This window comes from Protopterus annectens, chromosome 9.part0 (assembly GCF_019279795.1).
Source record: "Protopterus annectens isolate FY-2018-M chromosome 9.part0, PAN1.0, whole genome shotgun sequence".
NCBI classification, from domain to species: domain Eukaryota; kingdom Metazoa; phylum Chordata; order Ceratodontiformes; family Protopteridae; genus Protopterus; species Protopterus annectens.
Genome location: NC_056743.1, coordinates 210,663,710 through 210,671,490, shown reverse-complemented (window position 1 = coordinate 210,671,490; position 7,781 = coordinate 210,663,710). Strand labels below are relative to the sequence as shown.

The 7,781-nt window shown below is 37.1% G+C and overlaps 1 long non-coding RNA gene across 2 annotated transcripts in view; it reads right to left on the bottom strand.

Annotated features, from left to right (window-relative positions):
* Nucleotides 1-682: 682 nt before the first annotated feature.
* LOC122810868 overlaps nt 683-7,781 on the bottom strand; it is a 483,768-nt gene continuing 476,669 nt past the window's right edge. For both annotated transcript variants that reach the window (XR_006366132.1, XR_006366131.1), the window contains one exon: nt 683-751. This is a non-coding gene — a long non-coding RNA (uncharacterized LOC122810868). The remainder of the gene's footprint in view (nt 752-7,781) is intronic.

Below are 7,781 nucleotides of genomic sequence, written 5' to 3'. Positions count from 1 at the left end.
GGTAGGGGGGGTTCCATTTACACAACAGTACATATCGGAATAAATATGCCAAAGTGAATGGGAACTAAAGTTTATCCTTGTAGAACACTAATGTTGGTATGAAGCTGATAGAGAGCACGTTTTCTAACAGATTAAACAATAGGTTTGTAAGAACCAGTTTACAGCTATGTTGTTGCATCCAAATTCCTGAACTCTTCAGAAGTAAACTTTGGTTTACTACATCAAACTCACTGTTGTAGTCCATTAACAGGTGAGTGGTCAGTTTCTTATTGTCACGCCTTATTGTTACTTCCTGTATAAGGTGTAGTAATGTTGTTTGAGTGCTGTGACAAGTTCATTAGTCATATTGTGTTATTGTGGCTATATTGATGGCTCTTTATGTGATGGCTGAATGGTTGTGAGTGATTCATATAAGGGTGCACACTTCAGATAAATTCCATTTTTATGGGAGCTTATATTTCAGCTATACAGGAGAATGCTGATGTGCAACATCCATACTACTGCATTTATTTGGATGGCCTGTACTGCACAGCATACTAATGTTGCCTATCAAAACCTAAGTTTTCTGCTTTTTCTTAACCTATGTCATGACTGGGCCTGTATCCCTTTAATTCATGCATCTGTTTAATTATTCTGTATAGTAAGCTAAGGTTTCTTTAGTGCAGTTCAAGTATATGTCACCTACCTGGCCATTGTTAACTAGTGATGATGTCTCTTCAGAAGGTTCTCTCAATGGCTGCATCTGGATATTCTGAAATGGAAAGGAAAAGACATTTAGCTAACATTTCTAGCTACAGCAGTCATGTGATTTGATGCTGTCTGATTAAGTAACATATGCTTTACAAAATTTCAGAATGTAAGACCATGAATGCAGAAAATAAATGAAAAAAGATTACAATGTCCCTCGAAATTTCTCTTGCTACATATTCCTCTTTCATCAATTTAAGCAATAAAAAGACACCACAGCACAATAAATATCTAAATGACAAGGATCCATTGCAGACTGATTCCATTTAAAGGTCAGGTTTCTAAAACTGACATCTCACACCTCAGCATTGTGGCTGCAAAGAAAAATATCTGGTACATGACTCTCCCCAAGGTGAACCACCGCATATAATGGCTACAGCAGAAACTAATCATGTCTGCTGGGCATCCCATTAAAAGGTGATCAAATTTAGCACATATTAGTAGGCATCTCTGTGATGTACTTATCAATTCAGTCCCTATTAGTCACAGAACAATGATTCTTAACAGTACTCTGTTTTTAAAATACTAAAACAAGGTTATTTGCCTAATGAAAAATATAAGCAAACCGAGAACAAGGCTAAAACAAAGGTAAACATTAAGAAATAACAAAGAAAGCCTCCAGGTAGTACTCTTTTCAAGAACACCATAGGTGAAAGAGCCTTCTTCAAATTAGGTCCGGATATTTGGAATAAAATACCAGGTGATTTAAGAAACCAACAGATTCTATCAGCATTCAGAACCACACTAAGGAAACACCTTCAAGAAAAAGCCACTCACACCTGTTCTCATTACACTGAATAATAATCCAATCTCACACCTCAGCATCCATGTGTAAAAAATGAAAGGTCTATATATCAGAAGCTGAAAAGAGTGAATTCTCTTTTTATCGAGCTGTAAACATCGAAACCACTAAATAGCGAAGACACGGAACAGAGATTTTTTTCCAGGGGAAAAAAACACTGGGCCGTTTTCGGGACTTTGCCATTTCCTCCACTGTGGTGCGATCTCGGAGTTGGTATATTTAAGTAGGGGGGTGGTGGGGTACAACTTTATTTTGTGTTTACATTTGGGGGGGTTTTTTTGTTCGTTTTTTTTTTGTGGAGCAGCAATTTTTTTCCCTGGGAAAAAATTGCAGTTCCATGTCTTTGCTATCTAGTGGTTTCAATGTTTACAGTTCGATAAAAGAGTGTTTGCTCTTTTAAGCTTTCGAGCTTATAATATAGACCCAAAAATTAAAACCGTCCATTACTGTGGAAATTAACAATTATGCCAGTAATGTCCAGTACATCATTGCTATCTTCTGTGTCTACCACTAGGTATAAAATACTACAACTTGCTCTATTACAACACTGTAACTTTCTCTGCTTTGAAGTTACTCCATTATTTGTTATGTTCTCTCTGCATTTTGAGTCCAGGTCGTGACTGAAAAGGGTCATTAGAGCAGCTTGCCAACATGGTGAACAGATGACAATAAATAAATGTCACCAGAGTAAGTGTGCTTCCATAAACATAAGATATGACTACTCTGAAGGGTATGGCTCAGAACAAAGGGCAAAAGCTTTGAACACTAAGTATTTAGTAATACTACAATGTCTGACACCTTTACTGTATCAGGAAGAATGAGGTTATATACTATGTACTTCGGGGCAACCAGCCAACAGAGGGGCAGTTGCACTATGAAACTCTGATGACTTAGGCCTGAACAGTGGACATGCAGCCAGAATGCAAAGTTGGCAGTAAGAGAAGTGAGATTCAATTGCCCAAAGCTCTGCTTCTATGGGAAATACAAGACTACTTTTAAAGGCCAGTACTGTTAAGGGTCCAGGGCATATATTAAAGAATGCTATAAGATGCACTGTTTATAATGGTCTTCACAGCATCCATTACACACAGCAAACTCAATGCAACCTACAAAAGACTACCATAACAAAAAAAACAAACATCCTACAACACATATCCTCTTATTTGGTAAGCTAATTAGGGGACTGTAGGGAAGAGAGAGAGGAGGTCAGCAGAGGCTCCAGGAGATAAATTTAAATGTAAATCTAGGACTATAATCAGTGTCTGATTATTATAGGGGTAATTTGGGTGGCTTTCCTAGCCTCACAGGTCAAAGGGGGGGGCCCATGTTCTGCCAAATATATATACATTTTTTATGTTTAGCATTAATGCCTTTTTTCATAAGAAGCTCAAGGCAACTAAATCTTGTGACCATTATGCCTTGCCAGTTCCCACCGTAAACTATACCTTCCTTCTCAAGGAGGGTCAGCCCAATCAAACCTGGGGTGAATTTATAAATACCTATCCTATCAATTATTTCCTGCTTGATGGAAAATAATGTATTATATTGCTATATTTGCAAGCTGACTTTATTCCAGAGGTGATGAAGACAGGGAGTAATGAATCTGCTTCTCTCCGCCTTGTTTTGTTGATCTGCTGAAGCAGATATACATATTTTGTTCTGGATTTGTGGGGTAGTTTTATTTGTGAATGTACAAGTGATTCTGGATAACTGACTGTTCAAAAAGCAAAGTATTGGTTTTCTCTGAAGAATCTTTAATACACAAAAAAGAAGAAAAGTACTTTGAGTCTTTTCTGGTAACTTTGGGATTTTAAGCTTGTGATCCTCTAACAGCAAAGAGTTCATTATATATGTCGACATCGACGATCTGAAGGGGACCCATATACACACACACACACATATATATATATATATATATATATATATATATATATATATTTATTTATTTATTTATTTATTTATATACGTAGGTCTCCTTCAGAAGACTGAAAGTTCAAAAGACTGAAAATCAGAATATATAAAACTCAAAATTACCCCTTCTCCACTGAACTTGCAATCTTCTGACATAGACCCAATATTTTATATATATATATATATATATATATATATATATATATATATATATATATAAGTTTAGTATCATACAGTAAACACCCACAAAAAAGAATAAACATAGTGTGATTTAATCTTGACAGTATGGCTGGCCGAATGGTGACTATGTCAATGGTACAGAATGTTGATACAGGTAAGTGGGGTTTAGGTGGTCAGTGTGTGTGTGTGTGTGTGTGTGTGTGTGTGTGTGTGTGTGTGTGTGTGTGTGTGTGCGAGAGAGAGTTAGGGCAAGGGTCTGGAGTAAGTGAAGGATGGGTGATGTGCATTTGTGTGCCAGATTGTCTATTTTAGGGTAATGGGTAGTCTAGGGGATAGATGTAGTGTTGTTTGTGAGTCTGTCTTGTGTAGTGACAGTGTTGCTGGAAGCTTATAAGGTTATAATGATGTTAAGGTTGGGATAAGGGGCAGCATTAGGTTTAGCATTAGCACCCATTACTAAGGGGGTGCAAGGGGGCAGTGTGTGTGTGTGCGCACATGTACATTTATGTATTCTTTTGAACATGTTAATGAATTTAGGTGTTTAGGAGATTTAATATGGTGGGATCATACAGCTGCTTGACTCTCAGACTGTATTATACCAAACTGATCATAACTCTTTACTGACAGCTCAAGTACACATTTTTTAAATGCATGCACTGCAGATTGTCGCTATTTAATTATACCAAGAACAGAAAGCATTTGTGAAGGTGGAAATCCATCCTAAAACCCCATGAAAGGTGTTACTTCCACACAACCCAAATTTTATTATTCTCATTTTGAGGTCACTGGATCTGGTGTGCAATAGAGCTAAGTGCTAGGACCTCTTTTATTCTGTATTTACTTTTGTCATATCCAAACCAAGATCCAAGATCTCTGTCTAACTAACTTTGCAGATGACTGCAAACTGGGAACCACTGTCAAATTTGTATCTGAAGCACAAGCTCTTCAGCAAAAAAACAAAATACACTCATAAATACCCAGTATACTGGACATGGGCTTAAATACTAAAATAACAAAAACAAAAAAATTATCACATTTGTAGACAACCCCTTCCCCAGCATACAGTATAGATACTACCACACTTCAAAAAGAGAATATTGTTAGGGTTCCATGAACTTGTGCTAATTCCCTCTCCTTTGATCAACATCATATCTCTCAACCTCAAAGAGCAAGAAATCTGGACAAAGCAATAATAAATGGGAGTACAAAGCCCCCAAAATAGGAACACCTTTTAAATATTGCTCTTACAAACTTGGAAAGTTGACAGAATAACATGTTTTGCATTAGTATGAATTTTCTGAAGGGTGTAAAGTCTATAGCTCAAATATCTGCCATTATGTTTTGACTTCAGTTCACAATGATTTGCCAGTTTTCCCAGAAAAACACAATTTTATGAAAACACCAAAAATATGAGCCAAAATTCTGGACATTCTGTGAAAATCTGTACAGTTAGGAAGTATGATACACGTAATGAAAGTGGTCAGGAAAACCTACTTTGTTCAGCTAACTGCCAAAGGAATATCTAAGATTAAAGAGATCATTGTCTCCTCTTACACAACACTTATTAGGCCAATTTTTGAGAGCAATGCTCCCTTTGGGATGTACCTAACTAGATATATTAAATAATTTGAAAAACCCCACTGATTTCAAGCTAAGAAAGTTAATGGCTTAAAAACCCTAAGCAACCACTGAAAACTAGAAATACACCTCTGCACATATTATGGTACAGACTCCTCAGAGGAGAGCTATACCTTGATTTCCATGCCATTTAGGGGCCCTGTGGTCTTGGATTCCTTGTATCTGCACAAATCAAACAGCCTCAAACACCAAAACCAAGGATATGAATTTTTACAGCACATTAATAAGACTATACCTGCACATTAAGCAGTGTGATGCACTACCTTTCTTCAGACAGGATCTATATGACTGAATGGTTACAACCCTCCTGGACATGGGCAGTCATCACTAACTGCAATCTTGGGTATTGACTAATATCTCTACGGTATTACCTTGGGTTGAAACAGGTAGGCTTAAAATTACCTCTAGGTCAAATGTCTAGTAATCTCCTAAGATTCTATGATCCTACAAATTCACTCTGGACATAACTGGCTTAGCCCTCCTTGAGAATGAAGGATCAATCAGAGTGGGTACTGGCAAGAAGTAATAGTTGCAAGACTCCGTTGCGTTGAATTTAACAATGATTCCTATGATTTACAATTTCACTGTTTTAAGAAACAAACACGGAAACATAACCAAATGTTAACTTGAGTCAGTATGCTTAAATAGCAGTGAATGAAGCTCAGGCGGAGTTGAAGAGATGACTTTAAGCCAATACAGAGTGGATCTATTATTTAATTGTGCATTTTCTATTGTGTAACTGGTCGAAAATAGCAAGTCTTATAGACTCAGTGTGTGATCATTCAGAACATGACTGTGTTTTGGAAGGTATTGGGTTTTCTGAACAGGAATTGACTGTAGTGTAGTCACATTTCTACAAGTATGGAGTTGGCTATTGGTTTCTGCATGCATGGGAGGGCACACTGATAAGTTTAGTATACTGGAGCAGAATTTGAGAAGAAAGAACCTCCTCCTGGTGCGTATTTATAACACAGCATGTCTATTTTCTTGTTTATGAGTGTGAATGTGAGACAGCTGGCTAGTCAGTGTAGCACAGATTTAGATGCATTAATCTGGTAGCTGACCGAGTCATTGTCAACCTTCTCACACAACGTTATAAAGTGCGTTTTAAAAGGTGTGTGTGTGTGTGTATATGTGTGCACATGTTTTCACATTTGTGGGAGTAGGAGAATGTGGGACTTGATTACCAAGATATACACTAGTCTTTATTCAATGATGTGTCAGTGCATTTGTAACACTGACTTGCATATAGTATAGCAGGTACTGCTCTACAGCATTTATTGTACCAATGAACATTAGCAAATAGCAATGAGGTGTTGTATTCTATGTAGGCTTTTGGGGCATTGTCTATCCAAAGTTTGAAAAGTCAGAAACCATACAGCAATAGAAAATTAACTTATTGCTAAGTATACTGTAAAATAAAATAGTGAAACTGTATTTTTCACATGTGTAATGGCTTAATCCCTTCTTCCTTGTGCTAACATAAAACATTAAAACAAAAGTACCTGGAGTGAGGGGTTCAATTTTGTGACCTATCTTTTCTTCATCATTGGTGGGAGTTTTGGAGTATCAGTAGTGTTCTGACCCATCCTACCCTCTCTGCCAATTATGACGTTCATTTTAATTTAAATAAGAAAAAGGCAGAAGTTCACAAGTATGAAGCAGTCACAATAAACTACAGCTCTGTAACCATCACAATGCCTATAATCACTTTCATGCTTCCCTTGTCTTACCTACTACGAGTAGAATGCTGCGCTTAGATCCTCGAGTTTCCACTCCCTGTTGTTCATATTGATCAGCGGGCAAGGGGCACATAACATTCCCCTCATCTGAAGTGTGTGTAGTACTCTCACGCATGTACCAGGTGGATAACTGTCGAAGGCAAGAGAGATGAGACAAAGTGATGGTCCATATTTGTGTCCTATTTCCTTGAACTGGACATTCTGTTTCAGTGAAGTAACATAACTGGAATACACAGAAATTATATAAATTAATTGATCGACACATTCTAGAACTCTTATCAGCAGTTTATTTGGACCATTGAAACTGTACAAGTTTAACTAGAACTTGAAATTGGCCCAGAGTTAATTAGTAACTGAAAAGTATCTTAAGATTGATTTTCATTTCTCTGCCATTCAATAATATATTCAATGCAGATTATCACTGGGGGTAAAGACAAAAAAGAAAACATTAAAACAAAAGAAAAAATATATAGGTGGCAAACATTGTTTGAGATAATGCCGTGCTGCCAACAGTGGATACAGGTCCTGAAAATTGACAAAACTTTGCATCTTGTTGGCCAGTGATTAAAGCTAGAACAATGGCAGTTCATAGGTAGGTACAAGGCTATCTGCCCAAGGGCATTTATAAGCCTAGCTGATTTCCTGGTAAAGACAAAACATTAAAACAAAAAAAAAATATAGGTGGCAAACATTGTTTGAGATAATGCCATGCTGCCAACAGTGGATACAGGTCCTGAAATTGACAAAACTTGCATCTTGTT